Here is a 19,431-nt window from a genome sequence, read left to right as displayed (position 1 = left end):
TTTCTTGTAATAGTCCAGGTTTTTTCAATAGAAGAACTTCAGGCAAATGTAAAAACCTCTATTTACGCCAAAAATAAATCTAAAATATAACCCTAAAACCTGGGGATAAATTTAAAGCCCAGCTTGTAAGAAATGGAGACATTGACAGTGGAACAGGGAGACACAGAAAGCAATAACATAATTCAACTAAATAGAAAAGTCCACACAATGATGCCCAAGCATTTTATATTGAATCAGAATTCCTTATTTGTTTTAGCATGTCTGCATTGACCTCCTTCTTTTTTGAATTGTCTGGTTCCAACTGGGCAAAGTATGTTTTTCATTTTTTTTTAGCTGTTGCTGACCAGATGTTAATCCACACTTCATCTGTTAATATAGAAATTAGTTCTTTAGTTCATTTAGTGTGATGTATTGTGTTGTTTTGTGCATCTACTGTCAAAGGAGGTAAGTAAGAAAGGTAATGTTCAGTTTTGATCTAGAGTAGATATAGTGTCGCAAGTAAACATAATAAGACAGTCTTAAATTTTTGCAAAGGTTTTAAGTTCAAGGGAAATAAGTAGTGAGTGTACATCACAAAGATCATTAAAATGCCACCAGTGGGGGAGGCAAGTTTTATAGTTCTGTCTCAATGGTACTTGGTACCTAAACACCTGTCTAAAATGTGCTCAGATTGCTCCCCAATCTGTTTCTGGGGCTGTGGGCAAGAGGGTTTGATGTACCATTTATGGTAGTCATGTAGTAAAGTCAAGCACTTCTGGATATGAGATCACGCCCTGATATATTATACAACAATGAGAAACATCGTTAAAGATCCCAGATTAGCCTTACTTAACAAACCTTTAGCAGGGGTGTCCAGGCACACCCAATGTCTGATTTACTTTAGCTGTTGCAACCAAATGGACAAAGCCAACAATTGACAACAAAACCTCCTCACGATTCGAGAGGGTTTGGAATCCATGGATACATCATCTCTGACCTCCCTTGTGACAATGGTTGTATTGGTGGCTGCAGAGGACAGCCGGGTGGGCCATAGTTCTTCCCCTCCTTTACCTCCCCCTTAAGCCCCTTCTTCCTCTTTCCTTCCCTAATCAGCCTCGTTTCTCTTTCTTTTCTCTTTTTCTTCACTGCTGTCTCTACATGCTTTATACAAAGTGGGGTGAGATGGGGTAGCAATCTGCCAGTATATTTTTTATGATTCACAAATTTTCAGAGTATGGGAATAAATGGCGCTCAATAGTTTGGGTTATAGATGACCAAGCTACATTAGAAAGAATGGTGTGGTAGAACTCTACTGCATCAGGAGAGACACACATAGGTGAATTTCATATAAGACTGTTATATTAGCTACCATATAGTACTCTGATTTGGGACTCCTAGTATTCAATTTAATTTGGAGAGTGCTTGGTTTGTTTATTATAGTTATCAGCCTAGATTGTGCTCAGATACATTTAGGGATGTCCTGTTGCACAATGTGTAGAATTTAAGAGGAGACAGGTAGAGCTCTGAAATAGTATAAAAGTTTTGCTAGATAAATTATTTGGATGTATTGATACTGTCTATCCATGAGATGTTAAATGTCACCATGTACACATCAAGGTATTTAAGCTTAGGTATTAGTAGTGGGAAGTTAGCCTTATAGAAGGTGTAGTATTTTGGGGTTCAAGTGATTTCTAGATAAGCAAGAGTGTAGGTAACCTAAGGCAAAGGATAGTTCTGTTTCAGATATGAAATGGTATTATGTAATAAACTTATCTAGGTTATTTTTATGCCAGAAATTGATATTCAGGGAGGGTATAAAAGTATGAGGAGAATTGATAAATGCCAAAATAACATCAGTGAATAAAGATAATTTGTGTGTAGATCCTGCCAGCTCAATGTCTTTAATGTTTACATTTGATAGGGGGAAGATTGGAATCCCTGCTATCGAATCAGTGCACTGGGCAGCACAGTGGCTAAATGGTTAGAACTTCCTCCTGGAAGTACTAGGGTCATTGGTTCAAATCCCAACCACGACACCACCTGCCTGGAGTTTGCATGTTCTTCCTGTGCTTGTGTCAGTTTCCTCTGGGTACTCCAGTTTCCTCCCACACACCAAAGACATGCTGGTAGGTTAATTGGATCCTGTCTAAATTGGCCCTGTTATGTGTATATATAGATGTGAGTAAGAGACCTTACATTGTACACCCCTTGAGGGTTAGGGATTGATGTGAATGTACAACATATATGTAAAGCACTACGTAAATTGACAGGTCTATATAAGTATCTGAAATAAATGGAGAAAATTGTCCCCAAATGGGGAATCCACACCCAAAGGCCCATTTACAAAGAACCACAAGGATCTGGGGCCTGGGTAACGTAAAACTACAGCTATGACTGGGAAATAAATAAGTAAAACCTTGCGAACAGCTCAGACTCAGCTCTTACTCAATTTCTCACCAGTATATTCTTCTACCACTCAGCGACAACTGCTCACACTTTATACATACTCATATTAATGTGCTATATAACAAAAACTCAAAAAATGTGCCGAGCTTTCTCCTTAAAATACTGATATCCCCAAACTCATATGTGTCATGAAAATACCACATAACTGTGTATATCCCCTGTTCAATATGACAAAAAATTAACAATAAAAATGTGAACATAAAATAAAGTAATATTTTAAACCAATAAAAGTCCCATGAAAATAGTGTAGTCCTTATTAATATATTTCCCAATCAATACAAAGCCACCAAATAATGAATATTCAATAAATATGCTCAAATCTTCTCTCAATCTGTGTACCTCCATCAACACACCGGATGTGCTCTCACCTGGAACTTTTGACCTCACATACTGTATATAATGTTTGGTCAAAAAGCGCTTGTGTCCCTTTAATTGGACTTTTTAGGGATTTTCTATTCAAATATTCATTCATTTGAAAGAAGAACTTTCTTTACTCCTTTCCGGGTGCTTAAAGTGAACATATATTTAAGGGGATAAATCAAGTTTGTAAACCTTTAGTACACCACTCTCATAATTTTTTGCTTTGTTTTAGAGTGGAGTGAAGAAAGTGCACCTGGATAATTTATTAAAAGTGTAATATGCAGTGGGGCAGGTAAGATGTGCACACATTGTCTATTAGGAACTGTTGGCATGATCCTTTGGATTAAGAAATGCAAAGTTAAAGGAGACTTCTAGCTGACACTTTTAGCTGTGAGCACATTTTTTGATCTTCTGTCAGATTTGTACTACTGTGTGAGTCTATCTCCGGAAGATTTCCCTTCACTTAATGTTCCAGTCATTGGTGCCCGATTTATAAAAATCTCAAAAGAGCATATCACAGTTATTAACTTTACAGATTAGAGATGTTATTCTATTTATATCACAACTACCCATGCTAAAACTATTGAGTGTAAAAAAATAAATTACTACATTTTGAAAATAAAGACTGTATCAAGAAATGTGTGAATCCCTACAAATGATTATGTCATAATATTTTAGGTATACTAGGGCTGCTTCTGAGGCAGGGTTAACCCCCTTAAGAAACAAACCAAGATAAAACTACTCAAAGCGCTGCCCTATACATTAATACATATCCAAAATGTGTCCAATATCAGTGCAGACACCGGTCTACTTAAAGTTCAAATAACTGTGCAGTCAATAGTGTCATTGTGCAATCTTCCAAAACAATAAAGGGCCAAAATTACTGTGCAGTGCTCCCCTGATTTGTTCCCCCACTAACTGACAGTTGTGGACTCTTATTGTATGTGTAAAGAGTCTAATGTGTATATACGTGATCTGCATTTCTGGGTAGGGGGCCCGCGGGCCACCCTAGAGATGTCAATCATCGGGTCCCGGCCGGCACTCTGTAATTGTCTGGTAAAGCTGACAGGGGAGAGACCTTTGTGTAAACAACACAGGTCTCTCTCCTGTCAGCATGGACATGCTATTTTGTATCTCTCTGCACAGCAGAGAGATACAAAGCAGCATGTCTACTGCATAAAACACAGCACACAGTAAAACACACAGAGCACACAATTAACCTTTTGATCACCCCAGATGTTAACCCATTCCTGCCCAGTGTCAGTACAGTGTTGGTGCTTTTTATTAGCACTGATCACTGTATTAGTGTCACTGGGGATGTCAGTGGCAGTTAGTCAGTTCCCCCCTTGTGTCAGAATGCCCACTGCAGACCTGCAGTCCCGCTATAAGTCGCCGATTGCCGCCATTAATAGTATATAGAAAAAAATTCCAGTATATACTGCCATTTGTAGATGCTTTAACTTTCGCGTAAACCAATTAATTTACACTTATTGGAATTTTTTTTAGCAAAGACATGTAGCAGAGTACATTTTAGTCTAAATTTATGAAGACGTTTGATTTTTGTAAGTTTTTTATTGGATATGTTTTATAGCAAATAGTCAAAAATATTGGGGTTTTTTTCAAAATTGTCTGTCTTTTTTTGTTTATAGCGCAAAAATACATAATGCAGAAGTGATCAAATACCATCAAAAGAAATCTCTATTTGCGGGAAAAAAAACACATAAATTTAATTTATGTACAGTATTGCAGGGGGGTAAATCTGGAGGACAAGTGGTTAAGTATCAGTATGAGCCCTGGTTCACACTGTTGAAACGTATCATTTGATTTGACAGTTCCAAATCGTATGACAAGTTGCACCCCATTGCTATCAATGGAAGCATTCTCATGTCGCAGCAATTATAAAGAAGGTTACTGTACTGTTCTATTCTGTTCTGTTATATGAAGACGCATGTGCAAATCATATTGATATACGGCTTTGAAATTGTGATGAAGTAGTACGATATCAAAGCTGCACCAGTGTGAACCAGGGTGTAGTGGGTAAGGGCAAAAGAGAAGGCATACAACTTGCAGAGGTTTGTGTGCAAAAAAATCTGTCACCATGCATCTCTTTCTCTCTCTGTGCACTTACCCCAGTAATTAAATTTAATTGCTTAAGAGAATAAATTTAAAGACTCTGTTCACCTTTTGAGGCAGAATTTCACTTTTTACATTAAATAGAAGGCCTTTTTATTGTCTCTTCTGCCCAAGCCATCCCAGTGTACTTATCACTCACTTACCTAGTCCATGGCAGCCTTTAATTGGCACCTCTCTCTTCAAAATTTAAAAAAATTAACCTAAACCTCTGACATCTTGTATCATCAAGTGAACATTCAGGAAATTTCAGATCCCATCATGCACTGCCTTCCTGCATCACAGAATAGGGTGTGTTTTGCCTCTCTGGACCATACTGCCCTCATTATTGGGCCGCCTCTTTCTTATATCCACCCACTTTACTACTTTTTCATTTAAGGTGGCCATACACTGTAGTATATGATTGTACAATCTCCTTCAGATCTGCCATCAACTATGTAGTGCAAGGGCCTGTCTGATTTGATACAAATTGAATGGACTGTTTAGGTGTGTCCTCCTATTACATAGTTTTGGTCAATGTAAAGGAAATTGTACAGAGATTGTACAATCAAATTGAATAGTGTATGGCCAGCTATATACAAGTACATGGGAGGGAGTGGGTGAAGACACTCAACTGTCATTGTTTTTGTAATCAAGCTCCTGCTCAAGGAGGAAGATGTAAATACAAAAATTTCACTTTCAGGCTAAATTCACACCTAGCGTAGTGGGAGTGCATTTTTGGTGTGTTTTTCCCACAACGCACATAGGACATTGGTTTGTGTATTGGGGGGACACTGGTGTGTTTTTAGAGTATTAATGTCTTACATGTGTACAGGTGTGACATGTGAAAGACATGGTATGCCTATATATTTTGCAGTTTTGCTTGTGTATGCTTCATGTATTAGATTTGATTAGGTTTTGCTTACTCGGTGATGCTAGTTTGTTGGCATGTAATATATAGAATGTGGGCATCAAGGTGTCAAGACTGAGAACTGGAGGAGAGACATGTTAAAGTGGTTCTAAAGTCAAAATAGTTCTTTTAAACTTAATGCATTCTCTGAATTAAGGTAAAAACTTCCCTCTAATTATCTCCCCCCCATTCCTAAACACTTTCCTGACTCCTCTCACCGATCCCAGCTGCAGCACTGCTCTCCTCTCTTCCTGGTCTCACAGGAGACACTGAGTGTGAGGGCAACGGGAGCCCTAGTGCTGCTGTCAGTCAAATTCCTGAGAGTAGGGATTGGGGCATGGCTCACCAACACTGAACATGTCTATGGATGCACACAGCACAGGTTGGGAGAAGGAAGGAGGGAACAGCATAGACAAGGGACTGCAAAGAGTAGGTAAGTATAACATCTTTTTAATTTTAACATGAAAACATTTACTTTTTGTATCACTTTAAGTGTTAGGCTAATTATAAATGTAATGAAGAGTAGGTGTTTATAGTGACATTTGTTCAGTGGCCCCACCCCCCGCTCCCTTCTCACAGGATTTGACTGACAGCAGCAGGAACCAATGGCTTCCATGCTCTTAGTAAAGCCCATGAAGGCAGGAAGAGAGCAGAGCAGGGCTGCTGGTGGGGACAGCACTGGACCAATCATGATGTCAGGTAAGTGATTAGGGAGAGGGGGAAGGCACAGACAGTGAAAGCTTTTTTTCTCCTTAATGCAGAGAATGCATTAAGGTAAAAAACCTTCTGCCTTTAGAACCACTTTAAATGTTATTTATTAAAAACCTTCAATATAGCTAAAATGCATTGTAAAGTTAAATGAGAACTTACGTCACCAGTAAGTTCAAGTCGTAGTTCAAAACCTCAGTTAACACCTAAACATGAAAATGTTAACGATTTCTTTTTTTTATTACTATAATCTGATCTATTTAGCACCCCATCCACACTGTGCAATGTTAAGTCTAGCAAAAATTGTTTTAGGAGGTTCTTTATTTTCATATAGTACTAATGTATTTTGCTAAGCTTTATAATTATAATCAGGGGAAGTCACTGAGAGCAAAAATATAGATAATGATAAAGTGACTTTGACGGGAAGAGGGAGACCACTGCTATGCATATGGTAATGATGCTAAAAATGGTTTTAGATGTTCGTGAATTTGACAGTAGAGCCAGAATATTTTATTGGCAACTCTGTTTAAAGTATTATCTATTTGTTATGAAAAGAACCCAGCACAAAAGCTGAGGCATTCAGTTGCTAGTACTGTATATTTACAGATTTCTCAACCATGGTGACAGAAACTTAGAAATTAGCAGGGGCTCACTTTTCAGACAATAATGGGGGTTAGGATTTATGGAAGTATGCATTAGGGTAGGTTTTAGTTAACCTCTAGTTACATAACAGAGGTTAATATTAGGGAATATTTTAAGCTAGTTTGTGTTAATTGTTAAAAAATGAAATGAACATAGACAGCCTTATCTTGTTGTGGAAGCCCCACTGCAAGGGAGCATTTTTCCTTTCCCTGGAGTTCAACTTTAACGTAGAGCATGGGAGAATGGAGATGAGAAGTTTAATGTTCAGGATACAGGGAGTGAAGAATTTTATGTACGGGTTACATGGAGATAGCATGGAGATGTACAGTAGAGGAGCAGGGGTAAAATAGGTTGAACAAAAAATAACCACAATCTAATAAAACCCCACATCACTGATTCTGCTACTGCCGCTGATCCCTTCATTTATACATTTTCCTTTACAAATCCTCCTTCCTCCCATTCCTCTCTTAAGATAGGAAGAGGAGGGAGTGTTTACATTTGTGATCATTGTGATTATTCATCACAGCAATCACAATGTACAGAACTTCTTGGATCGGCTGTTTATATTGTGTCTTGGAATTGAGTCTTAATGAGTTTTATGTCTTAATGATGGCTCAGGTCACTGTCATTTATGGGTGCACTGACTGCCCATATGTGTTTTCTAAAATGCTTACTGAGAGATGATAGCCACACATTTTGTTCAGTGGCTGGGCAGTATGTAATCAATTTGTTTAGGCCTTGCATATTTCACATTTGTATACATGTGTATAGTTAGTTGTTAGGTATCTGCATTTTGGTTGTTCAGTTTTGATTCTTATGCATTCTCATGTTTATTGCTTTTGGTGAGTGGTTATTGTTCACTGTAAATAAAACTCCTCTAAAAGATACACTGCTCAAAAAAAAAGGAACACTTTGAAAACACATCAGATCTCAATGGGGAAAAATATCATGCTGGATATCTATACTGATATGGACTGGGTAATGTGTTAGGAATGTAAGGATGCCCCATCGTTTGATGGATGAAAATAATCAACCTACAGAGGACTGAATTCAAAGACACCCTGAAAATAAAAGTGAAAAAATGATGCAGCAGGCTAGTCCATTTTGCTGAAATTTCATTGCAGCAACTCAAAATGGTACTCAGTAGTTTGTATGGCTCCCACGTGCTTGTATGCATGCCTGACAACATCGGGGCATGCTCCTAATGAGACTGTGGATGGTGTCCTGGAGTATTTCCTCCCAGATCTGGACCAGGGCATCACTGAGCTGCTGGACAGTCTGAGGTGCAACCTGGCAGCATCGGATGTACCGAAACATGATATCCCAGAGGTGTTCTATTGGATGTAGGTCAGGCGATCATGGGGGGAATTCAATGGTATCAATTCCTTCATCCTCCAGGAACTGCATGCATACTCTCACCACATGAGGATGGTCATTGACGTGCACCAGGAGTAACCCAGGACCCACTGCACCAGCATAGGCTCTGACAATCCAAGGATTTCATCCCAATACCTTATGGCAGTCCGGGTGCCATTGTCTAGCCTGTATAGGTTTGAGCATCCCTCCATGGATATGCCTCCCTAGACCATCACTGACCCACCACCAAAATGGTCATGCTGAACGATGTTACAGGCAGCATAACATTTTCCATGGTTTCTCCAGACCCTTTCAGATCGGTCACATCTGCTCAGGGTGAACCTGCTCTCATCTGTGAAAAGCATAGGGTGCCAGTGGCGGACCTGCCAATTCTGGTGTTCAATGAAAAATGCCAATCGAGCTCTATGGCCCAGGCAGTGAGCAGAGGGTGCACTAGAGGACGTCAGGCCCTCAGTCCATCCATATGAAGTCTGTTTCTGATTGTTTGGTCAGAGACATTCACACCAGTGGCCTGCTGGAGGTTATTTTCTAGGGCTCTGGCAGTGCTCATTCTGTTCCTCCTTGCACAAAGGAGCAGATACTGGTCCAGCTGATGGGTTATGGACCTTCTAAGGCCCTGTCCAGTCCTAGAGTAACTGCCTGCCTCCTGGAATCTCCTCCATGCTTTTGAGACTGTGCTGGGAGACATGGCAAACCTTCTGGAGGCCTCCTGATGACGTCAGCATGACGAAACGTCATGCTGATCTTGTGACCCGGAAGTGGTGAGACACACATGTAGTGTGGAGCATTCTGAGCGTTGTGAGGCAGAGAGAGCCAGGCAATACATTAAATGTTTAAACCCAAGTGCAGGGTTCAATGCACTATGAAATGTGAGCAGATTTACAGATGGTTTAATAGATATTGATGTATAACTTTAACCATCTGACACCCGGCCTATGGCCGAATGGCATCCGGAAAAATGTACTAGCTTTCCGAGAGGCCGCCATATGGCATCCTCCCTCACATGCGCAGTTCGCGTGCTTGCAGAGCCACGCAGGGGCGCGATCTGTCACTGGCCGTGTACCTCGGACACGGCCGATGACAGATCTGAGTACCGGCCCCCGTTGCCGGTACCATGTGACCTGCTGTGACCAATCACAGCAGGTCACATGACAGTTGTATACAATGGATGGCTTCATTCATGCCATCCATTGTATACTAGTGTCTAGCTGTGAATGGTCACAGCTAATCACATGCACATGTCATGTGATTAGCTGTGGCCAAATCACAGCTAAGCACAAAAAAAAAAAAAAAAACCCTGAATGAATCGATGTCATTCAGGTAAATGCTTGCTTATAGCAAAGTAATTCTTTGCTATAAGTAAATTGTTTAAAAAAAAAAACAAATACTGATCACTTCCCCAAAATAGTACAATGTTACTATGGTAACATTGTACTACTTTGGACATAGCGAAATATGAAAAAAAAAATCTTAAAAAAAGAAAAAGAATTTAATAAAAAATTTAAAATAATAAAAAAAATATATATATATATTTTTTTTTTCACACTGTCACCAGTCAGTGCCCCTGATCACCGCCATGCCAGTTATGTGATGACGCTGTACTGCACTGGTGACAGTATGTAAAAAAAAAATAGTGAAAATAATTTTTTTTATTTTTTCATTTTCCGAAAAATTATGACAAAAAAAAATACAACTTCAAAAAACTCGCCATGCCTCTTATGAAGTACGTCGAACTGTCTACTTTGCAAAAAGGGGTCATTTGAAGGATATCTGTACTATTCTGACATTCTTGGACCTCAAGAAATTAGATTGGCCGTCAGTACTTCAGGATTGATCAATATTCAGATCTATACCATAGTTTGTGAACTCTATAACCTTCCTACAAACTAAAAAATACATCCTAATTTGGGTTATTTTCACCAAAGACATGTAGTAGAATACATCTCGGCCTAAATTTATGAAGAACAATTATTTATTTGCAAACTTTTATAACAGAAACAAAGAAAAACTTGTTGCCGAGCCAAAAAGTACTTTAAAAATTTTAAACTGCCAGACCCTTCTCCTTCCATTGTTGTTGTACGACAGTAAGGCGTATCCTAGGATTTGAGCCCTGCCAAAGGAAATCCGAGAGTAATCTATGTTTGGGAATCCACCCCGGGGAGTTCTGGGTATTATATAAGAATAAAGGCAAGAATTTCATTTTGACCAAGTTTCTTTTCCCAATAAATGAGAGAGGAAGGTTCTTACAGGCATTTATTTTATATTTAAGATGAGCAACAAGAGGGGACAGATTTAGGTGGACAAAATCCAACACGGAATTAGTTATTTTAAGACCCATATATGTTAACTGTGAAAACCATTTTAGGAGTGGAACAACAGTGGAGCTAGGTAAAAAGGTCTTACCCAGTGGAAGAATTGTGGACTTGTGGCAGTTCACTCTTAAACCCGTAAAAAAGGCTGTATGATCATGGATGACTAAAAAAGATGGTAAGGAAACATCAGGGTTTACTAGGAACAACACCACGCCATCTGCATACAAAGCTGTTCTTTCTACCGGATACCATGGTTCAGATGAAAGGTGCAGATTGCAAGAGCAATGTGTTCCATCATGAAGGCAAATAGACCGGGGGACAACAGGCACCCCTGCCTAGTACCCCGACTCACCAGGAAAAACTCTGACAGTCTTCCCCCAGTTTTAATAGCTGCTGGGCATTCATACAGTAAATTCATCCAGAGGTGGAATCCCTCCCAAAATCCCATATGAACCAGAACTTCCTTTATATACACCCATCTCAAAGAATCAAATGCTTTTTCCAGACCCAGAAAGACCAGGACATGGTTGTCAGGGTGGTCAGAACTCAATTCAGTGTGGGTGAAATTTCCCTCAAATTGATGTCCATGGCCTTGCTGAGAATGAAGCCAGTTTGGTCTGCAGAGACCAATAAAGGAATCACCTTAGTAAGTCTAGTAGCCAATATTTTGGTGAGGATATTAAAATCCATATTGAGTAGGGAGATAGGCCTATAAGAAGAGCATTGTGGAGGGTCTTTGTCGGGTTTGGCCTGGAGCAAGAGATCTTTTACGAAGGCATTCTTTGTACAAGTGCAATAGATGTGGGGAAGTTCCTCAGTGTAATGTTATACCACTTTATCGGGAGCCCATCTGGGAAAGGCAATTTACAGTTAGAAAAAGAGCCAATGATCGCTTGCACTTCCTCCACTGTAAATGGGGCTATCTAACATAGTTCTGGCAGCCTGAAGGGCAATTGAACATTGTTTAAGAAAGTGTGGAGGATGTTAACATCAAACTCTGGGAGTGGAGAGTATAGAGCTTTATAAAACTCTACAAATGCCTGGAGAACTCCCCCTCCCATATCTTGGAGGGTGCCATCTGTGGAGTATACACAAAGTATAACAGTGGGTGTACAGGAGTCAGATGTTAATAACGCCAATAACTTGACATTTTTGCCACCTTGTTCAAATAACTGTTCCGTGTGCTTTTGATTGGAACACTGGGTTTGTTTTTGGTATTGTAGTGGCAGATCTCACTGTTCCTGTTGCAGGTCTGAAAAGGAGGCAGGGGAGGGATGGTCAGCATGCTTCTGTGCACAACAAATTTCCCTATCCTGAAGAATCTGAATGGCATGGTTTTGGTTTACCCTGGCAGTCTTAATGGATGAAATGTACGCACCTAGTGTGACTGCCCTAAAGGAAACCCAGAGAAGCTGGGGCGTGGAGGAGTTCAAATTAGTCAGCCAGTAGGCAGACATTTGCTCAGTAACCAATGGTTTAACTGTGGTCTCCACCACACAACCAGGATTAAGGCAGGACGTTAGTTGTAGCATTATCTGAAGAGGGGTGTGACCTGAAATACCTCCTGGGAGATACGTGGAATTTAGTATCCAGGGTAGCAGGGCCACATTGGCAAATTCCATATATATCCTGGAGGAGGAGTGGAAAACCAAGGATAAATATGAATATCTCCTGACATCAGGGTGTTTCCACCTCTAGAGCTCAGCGAGCACGGCAGAATCGCCCCATGAGACCAAATCTAAGTTAAGGGTCCTGGAGGGATTGAATGTATCTAATGAGTAGTCCAGGATATTGTTAAAATCTACAGCTATAAGAATTTTCAGAGACATAAAAGGAGCTAACTTGGTTATGAATGGTATGGTATGGTAAATGGTATACAAAACAGTACTGTGAAAGGGAGGTGGAACACATACATTAACCGACGCCAGCACATGAGACTCAATTTCTTAGATAACAGCTACATATCTCCCATCAGGGCTTGGGAAAACCTGGTTAATAGAACACGTCAAACTCTTATGCAATAAAATTGAAACCCCAAGGGCATAAGCAGAAAAAATAGCATAAAGCACCCTTTGCAGCCAGTGTCTCTTTAGGGACAAGTTTCAGTTACCCAGTAAATTAGTCTCTTGCAGGAAGACAATGTGTGGGTGCTGAGAGTTCAGATACTTCAACACCAAGGATCTTTTAAACTTAGAATTCAGTCCCTGGACATTCCAGTAGATGACACGTATAGCCATTGTACCACAAAATCACAGCTGGCAGTAGGGTGGCAAACAGGAAAATAAGTAGGGCATGGAGCCATACAGCAGATGTAATAGACAGCCATTGAAAAAAATGAAAAACAAACAAAAGAAAAAAACTGTAAAGGGGGAAAAAAGTCTTAACAGAAGGAGGTCCTGAAAAAACATATCCATTTCACTGCCATCAATAAACAAAGCTTGCAGAGAAACTTTATAGCTCCAAACTAGAAAATGAATACAGAACGTATTACACATTAAACAAAAAAAAAACACAGGGTAGCGTGAAAAAAATAAAACCTTAAGTCCGGCAGCAGTAGCCTTCTCCAGTATAAAAGTGATCAGAGGTAATGCCTATAAATGTGGTAGCTTTACATAGAACCAAACTAAATGAGATCCCATAATCAGGAAAGAGAGTACAGCCAGTCAGTGGCCAAAATAGGAGATTTAAAGAATCTTGTAGACCCATTATGATTGACAAGAAGCTTGCTGGGATACAACATACTATATTGCAGGTCCTTCTCTGGAGCCGTCTCTTCATATCCACAAAAGAGCCTCTACATTTCTGAAGCTCTGGGGAAACATCCTGAAAGAAGTGCAGCACAGCATTTTCATAGTGTACAGTCAAGTCTATAAATATTGGGACATCGACACAATTCTAACATTTTTGGCTCTATACACCACCACAATGGATTTGAAATGAAACGAACAAGATGTACTTTAACTGCAGACTGTCAGCTTTAATTTGAGGGTATTTACATCCACATCAGGTGAACGGTGTAGGAATTACAACAGTTTGCATATGTGCCTCCCACTTGTTAAGGGACCAAAAGTAATGGGACAGAATAATAATCATAAATTAAACTTTCACTTTTTAATACTTGGTTGCAAATCCTTTGCAGTCAATTACAGCCTGAAGTCTGGAACGCATAGACATCACCAGACGCTGGGTTTCATCCCTGGTGATGCTCTGCCAGGCCTCTACTGCAACTGTCTTCAGTTCCTGCTTGTTCTTGGAGCATTTTCCCTTCAGTTTTGTCTTCAGCAAGTGAAATGCATGCTCAATCGGATTCAGGTCAGGTGATTGACTTGGCCATTGCATAACATTCCACTTCTTTCCCTTAAAAAACTCTTTGGTTGCTTTTGCAGTATGCTTTGGGTCATTGTCCATCTGCACTGTGAAGCGTCCAATGAGTTCTGAAGCATTTGGCTGAATATGAGCAGATAATATTGCCCGAAACACTTGAGAATTCATCCTGCTGCTTTTGTCAGCAGTCACGTCATCAATAAATACAAGAGAACCAGTTCCATTGGCAGCCATTCATGCCCACGCCATGACACTACCACCACCATGCTTCACCGATGAGGTGGTATGCGACGAATCATGAGCAGTTCCTTTCCTTCTCCATACTCTTCTCTTCCCATCACTCGGGTACAAGTTGATGTCGGTCTCATCTGTCCATAGGATGTTGTTCCAGAACTGTGAAGGCTTTTTTAGATGTCGTTTGGCAAACTCTAATCTGGCCTTCCTGTTTTTGAGGCTCACCAATGGTTTCCATCTTGTGGTGAACCCTCTGTATTCACTCAAGTGAAGTCTTCTCTTGATTGTTGACTTTGACACACATACACCTACCTCCTGGAGAGTGTTCTTGATCTGGCCAACTGTTGTGAAGGGTGTTTTCTTTACCAGGGAAAGAATTATTCTGTCATCCACCACAGTTGTTTTCCGTGGTCTTCTGGGTCTTTTGGTGTTGCTGAGCTCACTGGTGCATTCCTTCTTTTTAAGAATGTTCCAAACAGTTGTTTTGGCCACGCCTAATGTTTTTGCTATCTCTCTGAGGGGTTTGTTTTGTTTTTTCAGCCTAATGATGGCTTGCTTCACTGATAGTTACAGCTCTTTGGATCTCATCTTGAGAGTTGACAGCAACAGATTCCAAATACAAATAGCACACTTGAAATGAACTCTGGACCTTTTATCTGCTCATTGTAATTGGGATAATGAGGGAATAACACACACCTAGCCATGGAACATCTGAGAAGCCGATTGTCCCATTACTTTTGGTCCCTTAACAAGTGGGAAGCACATATGCAAACTGTTGTAATTCCTACACCGTTCACCTGATTTGGATGTAAATACCCTCAAATTAAAGCTGACAGTCTGCAGTTAAAGCACATCTTGTTTGTTTCATTTCAAATCCATTGTGGTGGTGTATAGAGCCAAAAATGTTAGAATTGTGTCCATGTCCCAATATTTATGGACCTGACTGTAGGTCCTGCATCTTCTATGCCTCCGCCAGAATAAGATCTCTATCCCAAAACTTCAGGAACCTCACTAGGAATGGGTGAGAAGGACATCCCAGTGGCCAGGCACCCATGGGGACCCTATGGGCCATCTCCATTACATATATAGGGACATTTATTGCAGGTTCAACACTTGCTTGAATAGGGTCTGAGAAAAAATGGCAGGTTGCACACCCTCCACCCCCTCTGGAAATCTGACAATCCGCACATTATTCCAAATGAGTCAGTTTTCAGCATCCTCTGCCTGCAGCAGTTGAACCGTGTGTTGTAAGTCGGAGAGAGAATACATATGGCAGGCTGCTGTATTCTCTACCTCAGATATGTGGGCTTCAGCTATGTGTAGGCAGCCCCTGATTTTATCAAGATCTTGTCTAATAAGCCCGCAGGAAGTCTATTTTGGATGTGAGGGAGGATATACTTGCCTCTATGGCTACTAGGATAGCAGAGGTAGCAGAGTCATCCCCTGAAGCAGCAGCAGTTTGCTCAGGAGAGCCTTCATGGCACAAGGATCAAGAGCCACAGTACTCATCCTTTCCATCTGCTCCACCACAGATAATCTGGACTGCACACATTCAGGCAAGATAGCCAACCCGTGTGTGACCATCAAGGAACTTCGAGGTAGATAGGAGGTTTTTTTCTTGTCTGGATGGTGTTTGGTCGGCAAAGGTAAGGAGAGGCTGGGTTTATAGTGAGGGGTCTGACACATAATAAATTCACTATTTTTGGTTTTACTATCCCTGCTGGTTAAAAAAAATTAAATTTGGTGAATTTCCACATTATTTTGCCAAGAGTTTCAAACCTGCTGGATCCATCACAAACCCATAGTAGTGGCAAACCGAAATCTCATTCCTAATTGTAAGTCAGTAATAAACAAAGATCAGCTACAATAACTAAACTAAAGGTGCTTTATATACTCTTAGAGTCGTCCCCTTATCTGCGTCCCTGGTTGCCAAGTCTTCACATACTGTATGGTTTACAGATACACTGTAATAAAAACTAACATAGAAAAACATAAATTTGGTAATATACAGGGGCGGACTGACAACTCATGGGGCCCCCGGGCAATAGGAGATCATGGGGCCCCTGTGTCCTTGCACAAACTCAAAAAAGCCTATGAAAAAGGTACCAGGGGCATCTCATGGGGCCCCCTACTGACCCCGGGCCCTCGGGCAGTACCCAAGTTTCCAAATGGTCAGTTCGCCCCTGGTAATATGAAAGCCACTGGTTGTGATGCAGGAGAGCTCATTATTGTGGGTTCTAATGTGCAGAAAGCCTTGTATAAAAATGACAACACTAATATATTTCTCACAGCTGCAAATAAGATTAAAACTTGCCTTGGAATTATTAAGTAAGCTGCAGAATAGGAAATAGAAGGGCAGAAGTTACACTTGACCGGCTTCATGTTTCCAGAGAATGCGTGAGCTGTTATTTGGATTGTCAAGGTAGATTACACATAATTTAGATTAAAGTAACTTGATTGGGTTTTCTGATTTTAGCAAAGCTGCAGTATTTTCTGGAAATCAGCAGTAGCTCTGTGATTTTCTTTACTTGTTGCCTTGAACTGATCTTTAGCCAAGCCTTAGTTATTACATTTGCATAGGCTCCTTTCTACTGACCTATATGTTTAAAGTTCTGTTGTGACTTGCATTCACGATTATCTGTTCAGTTTTGGAATGAGATGAGAAGACTTTGATTGAATGTTCTTCAGTGCTTTGTCTAAAGACCATAGTACAGTGATTAGAATTCAACTAACTAAACAATTTTCTTTTGTATAGTTTTTATTAACATTTACTACCCTATCAAAGATTATATAGTAATTTTTACAGATTTTTACAACATGTTATACAATTATTTACAGCAAATGATTTGCATTTTGCATAATGTTAGTAAATGTGGTATTTTGTTACCATGCCAACAGCAATACTAATATTCATTTGTATCACCATATAAAATATTTGTCCAGCCACAAAGTGATAGTAAGACAGCTAATTATACCATCTGCAGAATTCCATGGATGACTTCAGTTTTGTTTTTGCAATAACTATAAACTGTGTGAGCAAAAGAATGACTTCATGAAGTTTAAAAGCTTGTTAAAGAAGCTATAAACTATTTATTTTAGGTCACAATATAAACCAGTAATAACGTATGAGCCATAATTCATAACACAACTTAAAATGTAGGTATGGGCCTCACAACAATTAATTCATTTGCCAAATACTGGTCACAAGGTTGGTACAAAATATACTAATATAATATATTAACTGTGACAGTAAAATAGCATATTTTTTACACTGTTGTAAATATTACCAATAAATTATCTGTAATCCAATAATATCTTCTTTGAATGCTATTATCAGTCAATATGTACACACATGCACACACACTTCTGTATATGCTATATTTGAAGAGTAGTTGAATTAGCAGCTTCAAATAACAGCTAAATTCCCTCTTTTGGAAGTGTAGCACTGACTCCTTATGGAGGTGCTGATATGCTGGGTCCTCCAGCCTTTCCCAGTGATGACCCACTCTGAACTGAACCCAACACTCACCAACACCCCAGCAACAATGTAAAGAGTATTATTATGGCCAGGAGAAGTATGAAAATAGAACAATGGTAACACAGATCTGGATCATAGTATGATTGATAATTGTTAAAGGATAACAAAGTAATGAACAGCACTGTAAAACAAATAACCTCTGTTTCCTCAAATAGCCTGTGAAAGGCTCAGTCAGGCCACACTAGGATATACACCAATAGCAATGTGCATATTCCCTACCTACACCACTGAACAGTGGGAGAATAAATATAATGTCTGCTGAGAATGGTGCCTGTAAATTCTCATTGGATTGCTCCATCTCAATATGAGAATATTCATAATCCACAAGGAAATTCATCAAAAGTGTCCTGGGCAGGTACGCTTGGTGGCAACAAAGTTCAGCAACAGCAAGCAAGCTTAACAAAAGTAGAGGTGACAAAAAGGGCTATACTCACTGAGACAGTGTAGGTGTCCTTGGGTCAGCAGTTTTTTTCCCTGGAAGCAAGATGGGAGGTCAGACCTTATGCTTAAGCTCCCCTCTCAGGCCTGCAACTGTGACTCATATCCATGTTGATTCTTAGTCTAAGCACTGTTCTTCTTTCTTCCTAGGAGTCCACAGTTCATGTCTCTGTACACAGAACTCCTCAAGGCTCATGAATTTGATTCTCCCTTCTTCTTGCCAGTGCCCATTCTGCTGGGTCTCTGGCAGCTCACCATCCCCCAGGCCATACTTTCACCTCTAGTTACCACTGGGTCCTTTGGGTGGGGCTAAATTCTAGCTGCAGCAGTGTCCAATTGAAGTCACATTTTCTCCTCTACCTACTACACTGTCCTATCAGGCTGCAAAAATGCATGGGCTGAACAGCTCTGAATAAAGTCCTACTGGCCAAGATTACACAAGGACGTACATGGAAACTCACCTCACACCTGCCTTATGGATTGAAGGCTAGCATATTGCACATCGACATCTTACAAAAACATATTGCATATCGAAATCTTACAAAAACATTTCAGGGTTCCAAATTTTTCCAATATCATGCCGTTATGAGATTATCAAAATTTTCATTTGTACAATTCTTGATTATTCATAAGTCCATTCCTAGCACTAGACAAAAAATGGTTTTGGCTTTAGCATTTCAGAGTTTTTTTATTTTGGAACATTTTATTTTGCTTTGCTAGGAATTCAGGCAGTAAAGGAGAGGAGTGTGACATGTATAATAGTGGCCTGTGTATTGTGGAGAGGAGTGGTGGTAAGTATGTGCAAGAGAGGAGTTTGAAGGTTATAAGGACAAATACGATTGTGAAGGAGAGGAGTGCACAGCATATACCGGTGGACAGTATGTGTAGGAAAGTGAAGTGTATGATGATGGGCAGTTTGGCAAGAGAGGAATGCAGAGGGTATTGATGTGTGTTGGATTTTTGAGACACATATAATTCTTTTTTAGTGTCTTGAGGCAATTATGAATGAAAGAGCCGTTGAAATAAAAAATAAA

The sequence above is a fragment of the Staurois parvus genome, unplaced genomic scaffold (genome assembly GCF_062004578.1).
Source record: "Staurois parvus isolate SC_StPar_1 unplaced genomic scaffold, SC_StPar_1.0 ptg001432l, whole genome shotgun sequence".
Taxonomy (NCBI): domain Eukaryota; kingdom Metazoa; phylum Chordata; class Amphibia; order Anura; family Ranidae; genus Staurois; species Staurois parvus.
This window is presented reverse-complemented; position numbering follows the sequence as displayed.